General features: G+C 36.2%; 1 long non-coding RNA gene across 1 annotated transcript in view; it reads left to right on the top strand.

Annotated features, from left to right (window-relative positions):
* The window catches only part of LOC148126370 (uncharacterized), a 313,275-nt gene that overhangs the window by 174,884 nt on the left and 118,854 nt on the right, over positions 1 to 19,537 (top strand). The window contains exon 5 of the long non-coding RNA XR_015742616.1: positions 16,527 to 16,681. This is a non-coding gene — a long non-coding RNA (uncharacterized LOC148126370). The remainder of the gene's footprint in view (positions 1 to 16,526; positions 16,682 to 19,537) is intronic.

The raw sequence follows: 19,537 nt of genomic DNA, 5'->3' as shown, positions 1-19,537 counted from the left end.
GAATACTTCACTAAATCAGAATATTATATTATGTTAGAAAACTGACCCTGGTTTTTCAACGATTCATCCTAATTTAGCAAGACTAATTACCATATTGACTGGAACAGTTTAAATCACAAATAGACAATCTTAGACAAAACTGAAAAAAAATGGAACAAAAGTTTCTGATTGCCATTCCCAAAGCCCCTTTTCCATCTGAAGAAGTGAATTGCTGACAGAAGAGAAATATTATAATATGCCGAATAGCTATGCAGATCCCACAGATAAAAGTCCAACAGAAACCTTTAAAATTTTTTTTTCAAAAGTCATTTTTTCACTTCTGAAGCATAAATTTAATGGAACAACAGTAAAAGCAATCTACATAGACTTCTGTAAAGCCTTTGATTCAGTGGTATACAACAAACTACTCCTAAAACTAAAATCTCCATCCAACCCCACCCCATCCAATCCAACATCACTCAAAACTAGGCACGCCTGCCCCTAACTACCTCTGTTCCAACCACAACTGGCCTTAAATGCAAGCTACTCAATGCAAGAAGCCTTATAAATAAAATACCTGAATTTCTCCTCTTACTAAATACAGCTAAATTCGACATTATATTTGTCTGTGAAACATCGCTCAATGCATCTCTCCCTGACTCCATTACCACAGTAAGAGACTATCATGTTTACCGATCAGATCATGAAATCCGTAGAGGAGGTGGTATTGCTATCTTCTATAAAAAGTCCCTACATCTAAAAAAACATCCAAGTTACCCAGGAGCTTGCTATTCCTGAGACTATCATCTGTGAACTGTCCTTAAATATCACATTTCAGTTCTTATTATGTTACAAACCCCCTGATTATGACATTGAACATGCAAACAAGCTAAATACACTACTAACATGGGCAGCATCCTGCCCACACGCTTTTATATTTCTTGGTGACTTCAATCTACCTCATGTTAACTGGACCCTTAATGAATGTATAACTGAACCCACACATGCAACCTTCTACAAGGCAGTAACAAATCTGGGACTAGAACAACTAGTAACCAACAAAACTAGACTTAACAACTGCCTCGATCTCAATAATTTGAATTCAATTTACGGAATACAAATTAAAGAACCCTTTTCCAACAGTGACCACAACATGATTGACTTTTATCTCAACATACGTCCACACAAAAATCATCACAACGAAGAAATCCCCAATTATAACTTCAAAAAAGGCAACTATGATCTTACAAACAACGATCTCTCATCCCTTGATTGGCAATTTCTATTCTATGGATGCAATACTGTAGAAGACCATTACAACATATTTTTACTTGAAGTCAAAAGAGTCATCGAACTATATGTACCATTACCAACTCCCAAAACCAGAAAAAAAATAATTACCCATAATAATAAGGAAGCTTCAATCCAAAAAGAAATCACTTTGGTGGAAAAACATATCTGGTCATGTTGCCAACTTCAAAAGCCAATACAAAAATGTATGCTACCAGATAAAAACTGAATGCACCAATTGTCACATTAAACCAGAAGAAAATCTTCTATGCACCAATTCTACCCGTCCTTTCTATAATTTTGTAAACAACAAACTAAAAGACTCAAGGTCCGTCCCACCCCTGAAAGGACCTAATGGTAAAGACTGCAACGACGACATTATTAAAGCCAAGCTCTTTAACACATTCTTTGGCTCAGTATTTGTAAACAGCAATGGAACATGCCCAGTATTTCCTAGTCGAACCACAGACAACTACAATGATCTAATACATATCGATTTTACAGAAGACAATGTTGAAAAAGCACTATGCAATCTAAAACCATCTCTATCCATTGGACTGGACAGAATATGTGCCTACTTCTACCCACTGCCATAGCAGAACCTCTAAGCATAATCTTTGAAAAATCTTTCAGGACCAGCTCCTTGCCAAAATTATGGTCACAAGCCATGGTCATCCCCATCTTCAAAAAGGGAGAGCCCAGCCTAGTTGAAAATTACAGACCAATATCTTTATGCTGCATCACCTGTAAAGTCATGTAAGCTATTATTAACCGATCCATCATCCTCCACTTAGAAACACACAACCAACTCTCCAAAAAAACAATTTGGCTTCAGGAAAAAACTATCATGTAATCTGCAACTCTTAGACTGCAAAAACATATGGACTACACAACTCGATCAGGGCAAAGCAATAGACACAATCAACATAGACTTCTCTAAAGCCTTTGATTCAGTCCTAAATCTAAAATCTTACGGTATTTCTGGACACCTGCATAACTGGATAGAAACATTCCTGTCAAACAGACAACAAATGGTCAAAATTGGGAGCGTCCTATCAAATTCTGTACCTGACAACAGTAGTGTCTCCCAAGGCAGTGTTCTAGGACCAACTCTTTTCATACTCTACATAAATGACCTCTGTGATCATATCAAGAGCAACTGCGTTCTCTTCAACACCACTGACAATACTGCTACCTTTCAGAAAGACCTTGACTATGTATCAGAATGGTCAAACAAATGGCAACTTCAAATCTCAACAAATAAATGCTCTCTCTTACATATTGGCAAAAAAATTCAGAAAAAAAAATACAGGCTGAATAGTCAAGACCTTGTTGATGATCCAAACTCTGTCATGGATCTTGGAGTACTCATCTCTAATTATGTAAATGCTAGAGCCCACTGTAAGTACATAGCCAAAAAAGCGTTAAGAGTTAAGAGTTGTTAACCTAATCTTACGTAGCTTTTTCTCTGGTAATATTACACTACTAACTAGAGCATACAAAACATTTGCTAGACCAATACTCGAATACAGCTCATCAGTCTGGAACCACCATTATGTATCTGACATTAACACAGTTGAGAAAGTCCAGAAATATTTCACAAGAAGAGTTCTCCACTCTTCTATTCATTGCAGAATACCTTATGCCACCAGACTTGACATTCTAGACGTAGAAAACCTAGAACTACTCCACCTTCGGTCCGATCTAAGTATAGTATATAAAATCATACATTGCAATGTCCTACCTGTCAATGAATACTTCAGCTTCAACCATAACAACACAGGAGCAAACAATAAATACAAACTCAAGGTTAATCGCACCAAACTTGATTGCAGGAAATACAACTTCAGCAACAGAGTGGTCAATGTCTGGAATACTCTACCTGACTCTGTGGTTTCTTCCCCAAACCTCAAAAACTTTAACCTTAGACTGTCTACTATTGACCTTGCCCCTTTCCCAAGAGGTCTGTAGGGGGCATGCATAAGCACACCAATGTGCCTACCGTCCCTGTCCTATTGTTTCTTTTATTTTTTTATTTTTCTTATATGTATCCATGTATTCATAACTATGTTTTTACTTATACCTATTATCTTGTAAACAAAAATAAATAAATAAAATAAATAAATCTCTGGACACCTGCATAACTGGATAGAAGCATCCAGATAGAAACATGTCTGTTAAACAGATAACAAATGGTCAAAATTAGGAGCGTCCTATCAAATTCTCTACCTGTAAACAGTGGTGTCCCCCAGGGCAGTGTTCTAGGACCAACTCTCTTCATTCTCTACATAAATTATCTCTGTGATCATATTAAGAGCAACTGCGTTCTCTTTGCTCATGATGTAAAGCTATTCAACACAGACAATACTGCTACCTTTCAAAAAGTCCTCGACTATGTATCAGAATGGTCAAACAAATGGCAACTTCAAATCTCAACAAATAAATGCTCTTTATTATATATTGGCAAAAAAATCAGAAAATAAAATACAAGCTGAATAGTCAAGACCTTGTTGATGATCCAAACTCTGTCAAGGACCTTGGAGTACTCATCTCTAATGATCTAAGTGCTAGAGCCCACTGTAACTACATAGCCAAAAAGGCATTAAGAGTTGTTAACCTAATCTTACGTAGCTTTTTCTCTGGTACTAACGAGAGCATACAAAACATTTGCTAGACCAATATTTGAATACAGCTCATCAGTCTGGAATCCGCATTACATATCTGATATTAACACAGTTGAGAAAGTCCAGAAATATTTCACAAGAAGAGTTCTCAATTCCTCTACTTGTTGCAGAATACCTTATGCCACCAGACTTGACATTCTAGACCTAGAAAACCTAGAACTATGCCACTTTCGGTCTGATCTAAGTATAATATATAAAATTATGCATTGCAATGTCCCAGCTGTGAATGAACACTTCAGCTTCAATCATAACAATACAAGAGCACACAATAGATACAAACTCAAGGTAAACCTCACCAAACTTGATTGCAGGAAATATGACTTCAGCAACAGAGTGGTCAATGTCTGGAATACTCTACCTAACTCTGTGGTTTCTTCTTCAAACGCCCAAAACTTTAACCTTAGACTATCTACTATTGACCTCATTCCTTTCCTAAGAGGTCTATAGGGGGCATGCATAAGCACACCAACGTGCCTACCGTCCCCATCCTATTGTTTCTTTTTTATTTTTCTTATATGTATCAATTTCATGTATCCATAATTATGTTTATACTTATACCTGTTATCTTATAATTGCTTGACAAAATAAATAAAATAAAAGAATTTGAACCTAAAAAGTATCTCATGATGAAGGACAATGCACAACATCACAAGTTTGAAGTTAATGAGAAAACTTGTAGAAACTTACAGCTAAACAAGATTGTTGAATGCTGATATTATATTAAAAGTATTAATGGGTTTTAATTGGGACTGGGTTAGGGACTTCTGCTCTCACTGTGACTTGTGTTGGTGAGTTGTGCATGAAGAAAGGCTCAGTCAATCTCATTGTACACACGTTGTACACTGACAATAAAGGTAATAATAATAATGAAAACTTAACTACATGAAGTTAATGTTAATTATAAACCATCATCTCTTCATGACAACATAGATAGCGCTCCAGGATAATCTGCTCCTAACTCAGTCCTCAACACTCTCAGTGTTGTAACAATCACTTCTGCAATCAAGCTCCACTCATTTTGCTGCAAGTTATTTTCTTTCCACTTTTCTCAATATTATGAACTTATCAAGGTAACTAGGTCTTCATTCAATGTCTCCAAAACAAAGTAATTTGGCTTGATCATTTCTGTCTCAGATATAAATTCTGGATTGATTAGGTCTGAGTTGTTTGTTTTCTGGGTTGTCCATGGTATTCTCGTGAGTTTCCTTGGATACCAGTGTTTAAAAGGTCAAAATTCTTTCTATACAATTGATATACAAATCAAATGTGCAGATTTGAATAATTGAAATGAATGTGTGGTTCTTCTTTACTCTTAATATTGTAAAGTGATCAATTATCCAAAAGCAATTGGTCATGTGATTCCATTTATTTTATATTTAGCCATTTGCTTTTATAATTTAGAAAATGATTATACAAAATTATATGGTAAGTAATACTTATAATCAGTCTTCCCCTCTTGGCTACATACCTATATTCATTTTTGATCATTATCAAAATGTAAACTATGATTTTTGGTGCTTTCAGTGTGAGCACACATAATCCAAATGTATTGAAATCATACTAAATAAGATTATTTTCAAGTTTTAAAGGGATAAATGAGGAATTGGTCAATTTTCTTTTTCTGAATTTCAATACAGGTAGTCCTTGGCTAGTTATCACCACAATTGAGCCTCAAAATTTCTGTTGTTAAGCGAAACATTGCTTAAGTGAGTTTTGTCGCATTTTATGACCTTCCTTGCCACAGTTCTAAATGAGTCACTGCATTTGATAAGTTAGGAACCTGATGGTTAAGTGAATCTGGATTCACCATTGACTTTGCTTGGTCATATGATCCCGGGACCCAGCTACAGACATTAATAGGAACCACTTGCCAAGCATCTGAATTTTGAGCACATAATCATGGAGATGCTGGAAAGGTCGTCAATGTGAAAATCAGTCATAAGTCACTTTTTTTCAGTGCTGTTGTAACTTTGAACAATCACTAAACAAACTGTTGTAAGTTGAGGACTGCCTGTATTCTCTTTGATAATATTTTATAATAACTATTAAATATTATGTACAATTTTTAAGCAATCCTGGAATAGGTTTATTAGGATTATTTGGATTTACAACTAATAATGCAAATACAAATGATCCTTTATTAAGAGATATGGCTATTTTCCCCAAATGATGAAATTTGGTCAGGAATCAAATATTAAAAATGGCAACAATTGCTGTGTTACTTAAAAGCAAAAAATTCAGAAGAGCTCAACAAAAGCAGTGAGTTTTTAAAATTGTTAAATGCAAGGCATTTATAATCTGTCTCACATGGAATCTGTAGCTGCATTACTTGCCTTTCTAATGCCCACCTCCATTTTCCTTCTGCTTCATTCCTGCTTAAATTCAAATCATTTTAGCCATTTCATGCATCTGTTGAAGTCAGCTGTCACTCATATAAACTTATGGTTATTGGTTTTTTAAAAAAATGTGTTAGTCTGCAAAGATGCTACCAGACTCCTTCTGATTTTTGAAGAGTTTATTAATATGTTATAATTTACTACTATTAAAATCTGGATAATAAAGGATATTTAAAAAAAAATCTAGATATAATTCAGAATAATTGAATTGGTTTAAGAGGTCAAAATAATTAATTCTCGTTCAAACTACAGGGAAACTAGCCATTACAGTACTATTAGGAGTGCAAAAGCTTCTATAAGGTTTTTTTCCTTATTATGTTCAGATGTTTATTACTGCTCTGTGGTTAGTAAAAATGTGGATGGTTTTAAAATATATGCTATGAAAATTGGTTTTTTCTAAAAAAAAAAAAAAGAAAAGCTTTTATTAAAAGTGCTTTTTTCTTTCTTTTTCTTTTCCTTTAGTAGAAAAGAATGTAAGAGGAAAGAAATACTGTTGTGTATTTCTCAACTATGAATATTATGAATCATATTTTTAAACTTAACGTATGCAAATTGTATACATATGCACATGCAGATATAGAATTATATGCATCCAAAGACAGAATTGCATTTAGCAGTCGAACAGATATTTTTTTCTCCTCCACATTTCTTTGTGTATATCCCTCCATATCAACTCTGGAGTGTTTGAAATTTGCCAGAAGTGAAGGTAAAAGGAAATCCATAAATTATTGGCATAGTATAAATATAAAGGATAACATATTTAAATGCTATGTTTAATTACATTGTAACCTCAATAGAATGTTCTATACCATACTGAGCTAATACAAAAATGAGGGTTCCTGTGATGACCCAGGGTGGGATACAAAACAAATACAGTCACAGAGAACAGATGAAGCCCCTTTTATTTCTTCAGTTTGCTTCCAAGCTGCGAATATCTTTGACGAAAGACAAAAACACTCCCACGCAAACAGTTACACAAAGAAGGAAAAAAGCAACACAAACCAGGCAAGATAAGGGATGGAGGATGTCCCCAGATAACACACACTGGGAAGGACGCCAAACTCAGAGAGGAACTATAAACTAGAGATATTTGCATGCTTTGTTTCCAGCGTTCGCCAGTACGCAGCTCCATACTCTTATTCAGTTGTCATAGCTGCAATCCATGAAGAGGATCAAGGCCCGCTCCTCCCAAGTAGACCACATCTCTCCCTTATCCTCTTCTCCCTGCATGTTCTAGGATGGATAGAGGATGGGCCTGGCTCCTCCACTGACTGCTCAGCCAGCCTCTGACCTTCACCAGCCTCCTCCACAATCTCCAGAGCCACACCTCCACTCCCTGTTGGCTGTTCCTCCTCTCCCTCAGAGTCAGTCTGCACCAGGGGCATGACACTTCCCAAATTTACCATAAATTGTTCTTTTGGGGGAGGGAGGAGAGTTGTTTTCAGTTTGATGATAATAGAAGATGCATTGCGAATGGATGAATATACAGCAAACATCAGTACTGAAAAATATGGGTAGTTTTGAAAATTAGCTGTAGCTTAGAACTGGCCATTTGCCTGGTTAATTTAATCCCATCTGTAATGCTTAAACGAGTTAATGAGGAAAGAGTTATTTCTTTCCTTTTCAGTTACTTATTTTCTCTCCACCTTCTTTGTCTCAATGTTCTATTTTTGTCCATTTTTCTTGTGCCTTTACTTTCCCCCCTTACTCAACCCCATCTTGTACTAATATTTTCCCTTCTTTTTCCTCCTTTTAGTTGGAACAAACATGTCTATCAGTGGTGGGATTCAAATTTTTGTATTACTGGTTCTATGGCGTGGCTTGGTGAGCATGGCAAGGGGAAGGAGACTGTAAAATCTCCAGTCAGAGGTGGTATTTGCCGGTTCTCCAAACTACTCAAAATGTCCGCTACCGGTTCTCCAGAACTGGTCAGAATCTGCTGAATACCAACTCTGATGTCTATGCAATTTATCTCAGTGTGAATTCTAGGCAGTTTACAGATAATAAAAATAATTAATAATACATATTATATTTGATAATTAGATAAGATGAGAAATACATAGGTTTCAATGACTCCACAATCAGTAACTAAACTTTTCTGGAAAAAAACAAGTATTTGTCAGCTTCTAGAAAACTATGAGATCAGGGTCATCCTTCATTCTGGATTAGGCAACTCCATAGAAAAGGAGTTGACAGCAAATATGCCTACTGATGGGCCTCTCTTACACTGGTTGCAGTGTATGCCACTCAAAAGTCAAGTGTAGCGCCATGCTTAAAGATACTATACATTATTGCTCAATAGAAAAAAGAACATATGCTAGTGATAACTCTGGGTCACTTAGAACAAAATGTTTGGCAGTAGGACATAGAAGTCCCAAAGTATTCTAATCATCTAAGGCAATAGTATGCATGAAAATATGACATATATCCTACAATAATTGTACCTTTCTTGACATGAAGTAAGTGTATGTCTTTTTGTATTGGCATGTCCTCTATGATTTGTAACTGTTCAGTTTTTAAAATCAAATCAAATGTTTAATAATTTGTTTCTGTCCATCTATTTATCTTAAACTAGAGTAATCATGTTCATTTAAGCCTTGGCTTGGGCTCCCATGTGCTGAGATACATATTAATAGGACACTTTTTGGCAGCATAAATTGCATACTATGACTGGTTGCTATGATTTCTTTGCGGAATCTTAGGCTCTTTGAGTTGAATACAGGAGTCCTTGTTAAACAATCACAATAAGGACTGGCAACTTGGCAGTTAAGTGAAGCCAATGCTAAGTGAAACTGACTGTGTTTATAATTGTACTTCATCTTTCTCTCATTTTACAGACCTGTAAAGGTCATAAATGTGAGGCATGGTCACCTTTTCATCACTATTTTAGTGCAAATAACTACCAGACAAAGCAGTCATTAAACAATGATTATCTGTAGAAGTATTTTTGTGCATGCTGTATGCCTTTGATTCAGTGTGCATGTTGTATGCCTTTGATTCAGGAGTCTTGATTCCTGGTAATAGCCTAGAAAAGTTACTGCAATTTTCTTGGCAACATTTCAGAAGTAGTTTGCCACTGCCTTCTTCCTAGGGCTGAGAAAGAGTAATTGGCCCAAGATTACCCATCTGGCTTTGTTTTTAAAAGGGGCTAAAACTCATGGTCTCCCAGTTTCTATTCTAGAACCGCAACTACCTGTGATGACAGGGCATGGCACAAAGGCAACACAGCCAGAAAATCAGTAGGAGTCCATTTATTAGCTCCAACTTTGCCCCCAATGTCCTGGTTACCTTTTGGCTGGAGAAAAACTCTCCCAGGAACAGCCTTTGGCTGCAGAAAATCAAGTCCAAAATGTGGTCAACAAAAACTGAAATTATAAGTCCAATCAAGGCAAAATGAGGTAATTAGTCCGACAGGGCAGGAGGAAGAATTCCAGACATGAAGGCACAGCAATAACTCAACACAGTTGGGAAGATGCCAGGAATAGAGATAACCAAAGTCAACACAAGATAAACTTACATTTGCTCCCAGCAGCTTCTGCACTCAGGATGCATTTCTTTTAAACTCTCTTCCTAGCTGTGGCTAATGAAGGAAATCAGGGCCCTTTCCTCCCCTGTAAGCCAGGCAACCCACATTGCTCTCTTCTCCATTCCTCCCTGCATGCCCTAGGATGAAGAGGGGCTGGGCCTGGGTTTTCCTCTGAACTCCCTCTCCCTTGTTCTACCTCTTCCCTACTCTGCCCAGCCAGACTTTGCCCTCCAGTTTTCTCCACAGCCAATGGAGCCACACTCCCACTCCCTGTCAGCTGTTTGTCTTCCTCCTCAGATTCAGACTCCAACAGGCGCATGACACTACCACACCAAATTGCCTATCACAGAAGAATTTACCAAAATATTAAAGAAATGAAAAAAAGAAAGAAAAAACATCCAAAGTCAATAATTTGGAAACAACACAACCAGCATTAGACACTAAACCCAAGTAGAAATGCGGGTAATCCTCAACTTATGACCACAATTGAGCCCAAATTTCTGTTTCTAAGCAAGACAGTTATTGAGTTTTGCCCCATTTTACCACCTTTCTTGCTGCAGATTAAATAAATCATTGCAGATGTTAAGTTAGTAGCACAGTTAAGTGAATCTAATTTCCTCGTTGAATTTGCTCATCAGAAGATTGAAAAAGGTGATTCCGTGACTGTGGGACACTATAACCATCACAAATATGAGTCAGTTGGCAATCATCTGAATTTTCATTACTTGACTATGGGGATACTGCAGTGATCATAAGTGTGAGAAAAAGGTCATAAGACATTTTTTTAGTGCTGTTAAACTTGAGCGGTCAGTAAACAAACTCTTATAAGTCAAGGACTATCTGTACTATGTTCAATACTGTGCAGATTTTGCTTCTTTCAGCTAAGGAAAAAAAAAGAGTAGTAATAGAGAGCTTGCAAATGATTAAAGTTTTGGACCAGCACTGGAAAAACTCAAGTGGAAATCTATCCTCAGTTGTAGAAATTCACTGAATGATTTTGGCTCAATCATTTTTTCTCAGCTCAACAAATCTCATAGATTTTATTGTGGAATAAAACAAAGGTAAACCCATACACAGATCACATCAAATTCCTTGAGAGAAGGCAAGATCTATCCAATCAACGGCTGCAGCAATAACATTAAATTAGTTACTGTTTGAATGACAACTGGTTTTTTGATTGGTTATAGAATCTGTCTAAGTCACATTACTATATCTCTTCTTCCTCTAACCATATAGATCAGGTTCAGTTAGAATCTTATGGCATGAAAAATTTGAGTGGCATTATAATAATATGCATATATAGTATTTTTCTTCAATACTTTATCTCATTAGGTTACATTTGAAAATTTATATTCTTCTTAAGATATTAGTGATGATCATTGGATAGGGGCCAGATAAGCACTGCAGCTTCCATTTCCTTCATAGGGCAATATTGTATCTCCATCATTTCTTGTTTCTGGAAATCTTTGACATCACATTTGATATTAGTATGTTTGGAGCATGGATTTACTCTCTTTTTCTGCACTACCTTGATATATCCTTGGTTATCTTCCAGAATAGGTTTATGTGCATTAAATCCAGCATCTGCAAATGTGCCAACCACATTGATTTTCATTTGTATGCGGTGCCAACAATGTTCTTTGCTTCTGTTGAGGATAAGACAAGCCCAGATAATGATTCTTTTCCTGAGCTGAAATAGGTATCATGTAGTGGATTTATAGTCCTTTGTGACACCAGTTCAATTTGAGCACAAAACCAATTAGTCTCAGGTCTGTGTGCACTGGTATTCTTGGCTTCTTGTGAAGCATGACCTTCAGGTATCTCATTATTTTCTTTATTACTTGCTAGTCTCATTTTTGTAGACTGATACCTTTATGCCCATTATTCTGACTACAGCTGTAATATTTGGCCTTTTAGTGTTGATGATATGCAGTACTTTCTATTGCTTTCCTAAGTTGTTTGTTGTTTAGTAAAAAAAAAAATTTCCTTTTAGATTATTCATTTCAATAGAGTTTCTCGAACCCTGATGGTGCAGTGGTTAGAATGCAGTATTGCAGGCTAACTGTGCCCACCGTCTAGAGTTCAATCCTAACAACCATCCATACTTCTGAGGTTGGTAAAATAATGAACAGTTGGGGACAGTATGCTGACACTGTAAACCACCCAGAGAATGCAGTAAAGCATTATGGGGTGGTATATAAGTGTAACTGCTATTGCTATTTCTTCTATTTCAAATATTACCAGCATGTCACTAACCTTTTCTTTAGGAAGAAACCTCTATTTTCTTAACTTTCAGTTTGCATCCAAAAATAATGTGTCCTATTTTCCACTTACTTAATTTGAAAGTTCTATTTCACTGCAATTTTGCAATGGTGCTGCCTTGCTCATAAAAAACTTCTGCTTGGACTAGACACAAGGATATACTTTCTACTTGTGAATCCTTCATTGGTGAGAATCTGATTAATTTCAATTTCAGACTTCTACTGCCTATTTGAGCCCATAATTGCTTCATCCTCTCCCAGGTTCCATAGTTGTTCTCTGTATTTGGCTAAACAAACAAGTCTGCTCGCTTTATTGATAAGGAGAGTAAAGGTACTTTTGTTTATATGGGAAAGGAAAGAAAGACCATAGATGGGCTATCTTTAGAAGATAGGTTTATCTGAAGAATAATACAGAAGAATTGAAATGGCTAGCAACTAAAATGGATTAAACAACTCCAAGTATTGAAGATATATGACTTTAATAAAGAATGTGGACCAGTAAACCTGAGTTGAATTGGGTATCATTTGTATTGCCAAAGTATTGATGGCTTGAGGGCAACTTTGAAGAAGAGCATTGTTGGGCATGATTCCTCCTAGGGTTGTGTTACAGTTCAAAAAGTGTGCCGCTATAGAGATATTTTTACTTAATGCAGAAATCTTGAAGATGACCTGAGATGATGATTATCAAAGGTTTTGTAGCCAAGGAAAAAACATTGCCCAGCCTGACTATGAGAGACAACTGCCCTTAATCTATGGGAGCTCTTCCTTAACTCTAAAATTAGGAAATAGATGGAGTTACAAATGGAAAAATGAACACATAAATTAAGCTCACTTCATAATATGTAAATATGTTTAGAAGTACTTTAGAGTAAAATCTTGAGCATAGAAGGAGAGGCTGTCATCTTGCAAATTTAAAAGGCAAATGGCTTAGCTGTGTTATGTGCTTTTGGGACAAGGGAGGAATTCACAATGGAATTCCATGCAATTAGTTTGCTTGCCACATGAGGTTAAAAAATTGAAACTGTTCATGTTTCTCATTTTAATGTACTTCTTAATTAAAAAAAGGAGGGGGACTCAAGTAGTATTTTGCATTGCATATCTATTAAATCATAAGAACTCACAGGCATCTGCAGTCATCCAGTCCTTGGTGCTAATCTGTTTTTGTATCATTAACCTTCAACTTCAGCATTGTACCGGACCTTACACCTAATAGTTTTTCTCTGTGGTATTATGATAACGATTTCCAGGATCCATTTTTGTGCACAGTTCCTACTTTTTATTTCCTAACTTTAAGCATTGTTGTCTTGGAACATAGCCTCAAGCTTTGCTTCCAAAAAAGTATTAAGTGATTTATTCTTGGCTTGGTCTTAATCTCAAATGTTTTTGATGTCAGTGGTTTTTTTTCAGGTAGGTGGCTCTCATCATTTCTTCTGCTTAGGATCTGTATAGTAACTTGCTGTTTCTGGCAAACTACAGATCTTTCCATCTGTCACACCATTCTCTACTGAAGTACAAGGGACTATGGTCTGATATATTTGAATGCCTTGCACTCTGAAGGAATTTTAGTTTTGTTACTTACAGATTTATTGTCATTATTAATGCAAATGTTTGTTTATATTGGAACTTTTTGCTAGCTAATGCTGTTAATTGCTTCTGTTCAATACTTCACCTTTGCCAGATAAGATGGATGATCCTGATATTTAACTCATATTTCTTGTGTTGAACCTTCTTGATAGCTATTGAAGAAAGGGAAAAGTGGGTTAATTATTACCAGTTCAAAACAATAACAACACATTTTGGGGGAAAAAGAATCACTTTTATATGGAAAAAATGTAAATACATTCCATAATATTTTAGCACACTTCCCCGAGAGTGCTTTGTGCATTGTGACTCATGCAAATAATGTAAAAATTATAAAACTATGTTTGAATTGTACAGGGCAAAACCAAACTGTACTTTTAATCACATCTACATACTACAGTCAACATAAAGCTTTCTCACAATGGCATAGTAATAATTTGCGACACTGTTCCTCAGCTGTACCTTGTGTACTGGTTTCTTTGCAATGAAAGGGGTTGCTGCTGTTCTCACCCACACATTTCATTCCTTGTACAGCCAAGGATTAGTTGAAACAGAAATCAAACAAGCAGAGGTTTTTCTTTCCTCTCCATGATATACATAGCTCCCAGGAGGGAAAAAAAAAACTTTCTCTCAAACTCTCAGGGTCAATTGTTTTGTGATCAACTTGCAGTTTTCAAGGTCTGAAACTTAGCTACAAAGACAATGATTTTCAGGAAATGGACAAGAAAGAGCACAACAGACATTTCTACTCAGCCTAGAAGATGGGCATGAAAATGATCAGCTTCCCATGCCACAGATTGATATTCAGTGGTAGGTTGTTTTTGAAGATGTAAGTGCAATTAACAAATTCTTAATGAATTTGACCAGCCCGTCTTCAATCATGCTAGCCATCCTAGCATGGTTACTGTCCTTACAACCATTGCCTTCAAATATCTGCTTTTTCTATTCTAGGTATGTAGTCTTGCTTTTTACAGGCTGCATCTATGCTCCATTGAAGCAAGCAAACATACAAGTGAGAATGAAATATTTTCTGAAGACAGTAAAGATAAACTAAATAGAATACATGTAGTTCAGGGTTGTATGATGGAGTCCTTGATGCTCTCAAGCTAAGAGAGCACCAAGGACTCCATAAAATAAACAAGCAAAGCTTAAAGGATTGTTGAGCAATAAGATGGAAGGTGATGAAGCTGTGCTTGTTTTCACTGGCATTCTGTTTTTCGATTAAAATGCTCCACTGTGAGTTTTCACATCCTTTGGTGAAATACAGCAGTGAGAATACAGACCACATCATACTTCATGTACACATGCATACATTTTGGCAATGTGTATCATATTCCCCATCTGCCTTGACTCTCCAAATACAGCATTTTAAATATATTTTCTATTGAATTAATTTTGCATGAGAACCTTGTGATTTATTTTTGATTTGTGATTCTAATTTTTCTTTGTAATAGCTGTTTATTTGTACCTTTGATTGACAGTTAAAATTAAACATAACATTTTAAAGAGGTGTGTTCTTTTTCCTGTGTCAACAGTATGACTTAGCCACCTGATCTGTGGCAGTATTATAATAAAGCACAAGACAGACAGTTTTCTTCTGTTTTTCATTTGATTTTAGAAGGGAATGATAATTTTCAACACTGGCCATTTTTCTACCCATGCGGCCCTGAAGTACCTCTGAGTACTTCAGGGCCACAAATCAGAGACTAGAGGATGTGTGTCTTCCATCTAGTGTGGGTTGCCTAACTTTGCTTTAGGAGATTCTGAACACCATGTAGTTCTTGGTGCTTGGTTGCACAATGGTATGTGGGAATGATCTTAGGAGACAGGAAGAAGAGCTGCAAAAAAGAGCCACAACTATCATGCAGAACACATAAGGAAAAAAGGGCATGGGAAACCTCTCAGAGGGGACGCTCCCTAGTTTTCTAAAAAGTGAAAGTAAAGGAGGAGAGAAACGCTTTCTGACTTGCAAGATCCTCTAATTGTAACCTTGCAACAAGGGTAGTGTTTGTTCTTTTTTTATTTTATTTTCTGGACTATCTGAAAGAGTTGACAAATTGTTTGCTGCTGTTATTTCATTTCCCAGTTTAGATAACATCATGAGTAGGAATGATCGTGGGGTTTGCTGTCAGTTTATATGTACAGTAGTAGCTAGCCCTGCCAGTTTTGGTGGGGAAGTGGTTTCCTCCTTGGTGGTTTCTTGTTTAAAGTATTATTTTGTGCCTCATTGTTTGTCTGGTGTTCATTCCTGCTTATCTGTTGCTGACAGCTAGAGTGGGATGTGCTCTAGTCTTTTTTGTTTTCTTAGTTTTTTCTACTGTCTCTTCTGAATCTATAAATTTGGCTTATGTCTATGGATAGCTGATTTGTCTGAATGCCAGGCTTACAGGAATTCCCTAGCATTTTGGGATTTGGCTTGGTTTAAAATGCTAATGGTTTTACCATTTAAAGTCTCTATGTGTTGTGAGATTAAGGAGTTTTTGTCATGATTAAGCACAGGGGTAATGAAATGTTTGCAAACAAATAGCCAAGCTCAGAGAGCACAAAGAACTCTACAATTCAACCTGAGCTACAGATACTCTCTTCTATTGAATTCTGAGCATTATGCAAACTTAGAAAGAAACAGCACATTGCTGATCTTCCATGGCATTATAAACATCAACCAGTATTTCTTGCAACCAGATTTTTAACAAAAAGGTTAACAGAGAAGAAAAATAGGTTTCTGCCAGTTTCTGCAGTGAAAAGCATCAACTTATCTTTCTGTTTGGATCAAATTGCATTTGCCTATTGAACATTTTTTTTCTTACAGGCCTTCTTGTCACCTTCCAAATCTGTTCATGGACCATGCAAAGAATTCTGGGGTGGCCTAGGAGGGGGAAGATGTGCCAATCTCATTTTGGGAACTGAAGCCTCCTATGCATCTTAGCTGTAAGCCAATAATAGCCGTTTATAATGCATACACAGGTAAAGTGCTATTTCCTAAAGCTGACATTTTAGCTTGAAAAAAATGTTTGTTTCTGTTGCTAATAGTCTTGGCAACACTGTATTTTCTTTGCATAACAAAATAGGCCTCTGAAATAACTACCACACTTTAAAAATAATTTTGTTGTGTTATTGGAAGGGTTATTTTGTTGGTTTGTTTTTGTTTTTTTGACATCTCATTTCCAGCTCTCCTTGTTCTTATTCTACAAGCTGAAACTGGTTGAACTCAATTCAGAAGAGGGTGGGCAGGCTTGAACCTCAGAGGAAAATGAAAACAACATATAGACATTTTGATATTTCACCAACTAGAACCAGACCATTTGTGAGGAAGTGAACAGTTGACTGCTACATTTAAATCTTAACATGGTTAATAAATCACACTGTGAGCATTTAATAATTGCCAGAATAGAGTTGTATCTCCTTCCTTTAAGGAAAAGAAATGAAAACAATGAATGAATGCAGCAGTCAAGAATGAAAATATAAATTTATTGTAGCGATAAACACTTCCATCTGAATGCTGTGAAATCCCAGGTGTTAGAAAAATGAAATGGAAGTGTTATTTACTCAACATTTTTATGCATGAATGTACATAGTAAGCTATCAAATATACTGCTAGACCATGATGAATTTAACAGCTTTAATTATGGATTACTTGAAATCTTTCTTATATTATGTTATCTGGTTTGAAGGGCTTTTAATGAATTTATAAATGTAATGGAGTATACCCGGCACATGCATAATGTTTGAAAAATTACAAGTTTATAATGCATAGAGCAAAAAAAAAAAAAACACAACAAAACCCCGCGGTCTTTTGTTTTGGGCCATTAAAGAGTCACCCAATTGTTAACATTTTTGTAATTATTGCTTAAGTAATTGGATAGTGGGAAATAAGTTTATTACTTCTTCATGCAATTTCAGGAGACAAAGATTAGTTGGCACATGAGGGCTAATTGTCTTAATTTTAATCTCTTTGGAGAAAAAAAAATTGCTTAAATAAGTTTCTGTTGTCAATTGACTAGTTAGTTTTTTCTTATTCATATTTGCAGTAATTAGACTGCAGATTTGGTAGAGATCTGATATATTGAAACTGAAAATAATACTGCATATAGAGGAAAATAAATAAATTGCATCTCTATGTCTTATTTAAATACATATTACATCTGTTTGTTTGTTTGTTTGTATCTCACCTTTATTATTTTTAGAAATAGCTCAAGGTGGAAAACATACGTAATACTCCTTTTCTTTTCTCTGCAACAACAATCCTGTGAGGTAGGTTGGACTGAGAGTTATTGGCTCAATGTCACCTAGGTAGCTTTTATGGCTAAGGCAGGATCTGAACCCATGATCTCCTGGTTTCCTTATCTACTAGACAAATATTCAGTTCTTCATGCACATAGACTGCTTTCTTTAAATTTTAGTCTATATGTGTTTATTTACTGCATTTTAATCTACTTAATTTAAAAAAATAAAATAATGAATAAACAAACCAAACCAAAAAGCAGCCCAGTTTAAAAAATGCAAATATACAAATTAATTCCACACACTTTGCTAAAGAGAAATTCTCTGAAAATGGGCTCTAGCACATGTCCAAAAGCTTGGATGACTAAACATCTGGTCCTGGTAACTGACTCAGATTGGATCCTGCAACATTATCCTGCAACATTATATTATATTCATCCTTCATTCCCTGGAAATTAATCTTTATTTCTGAACAGTTGTGGTAAGAGCTTTTTCCTTTTATTTGGAACTAGTAGATGAAGACATGTTGGAAGTGGTTTGGAAAAGGGAATGGACCTCAGTAAGGTCCTTGTGGCCTGGTGGGAAGATCATTCACCACATTTGATATAGTATCTCCAAGGACCAAATAATCCACTGAAAAGAAATGTTCTCAGTTTGCAATAACCCTCAGTCGCATTGCCTTTATTCAGAAGCTTCAAACTTAATTGAGCCAGTAGAATATTATTTTATCTGGAATCCTGGGTAGTTACCACTACATGATTACAAATCAATATTATTTCTCTATCTACAGCACTCCTATTATCACTGCTTCCCTATTAATGCATGCTGTCCAAAAGAAAGACCAGTCATCATTTTCATTTCAAATTAATTGTATTTCAAAGATTTTCCCTTTAAATTAAGAAAAATGTTTTTTTTAAAGGAGTTCCTAATAAACAAAATTTTAAGAAAAAAATATCTTTATTATACTATATGCTTTGTCACTTGGATAAATGACTTAATAATATCCTGTAGATTTATTTGATATTAAGCAGAATTCATGCTTACTTAAATGATGCCAGGTCTTGCTCAAATCTTGAGGCAGTATGTTGTGGTTTTCCAGCAGCAGGTGCAGACAGCCGAGGTCTCTCATAGTGAGGACTTGGATGAGGGGCCTGCATGTGATGCAGGGATGGGGGCAGGACTATCAGAAAGTGGGATGCTGCCTTCAGAGCTTGTGGAGTCTGGCAGCAGTGACGCAGAGGACCTCGGGGAGCCTGTGCCCAGTGCACATGCATTCAGGGCTTCTCAAAGGAAAGGACAGCTGAAACAGGGAGGGCGACTCGGGAGTAAGGCTGGAAGGTGATGGCCCCTCCCATAAGGGATAAAATCCAGCCCTTGGGGATGTGTTCTTTGCAGGAAGCAAACCGTTCTTTAGACTCAGAGTCCTCGTTGAAGCCCCGCTTACTCCGGTTTGTTTTTGAAACTTCTGTCAGTGGATATTTAGTCAGTAATTAGTCTTCTGTTCTTGGCAGCCTTTTGCAACCTTGAAAGGGCTTGCTTTTGATATCGGACAATTAGGTTTAAATGTCTCTTGGCTGGGAATGCACTGAATTCCCAGTG

This window comes from Pseudonaja textilis, chromosome 3 (assembly GCF_049901715.1).
Source record: "Pseudonaja textilis isolate UNSWEBS1 chromosome 3, rPseTex1.2, whole genome shotgun sequence".
Classification (NCBI taxonomy): domain Eukaryota; kingdom Metazoa; phylum Chordata; class Lepidosauria; order Squamata; family Elapidae; genus Pseudonaja; species Pseudonaja textilis.
Note: the sequence above shows the minus strand (reverse complement) of the source record. Positions and strands in the feature narration are given on the sequence as shown.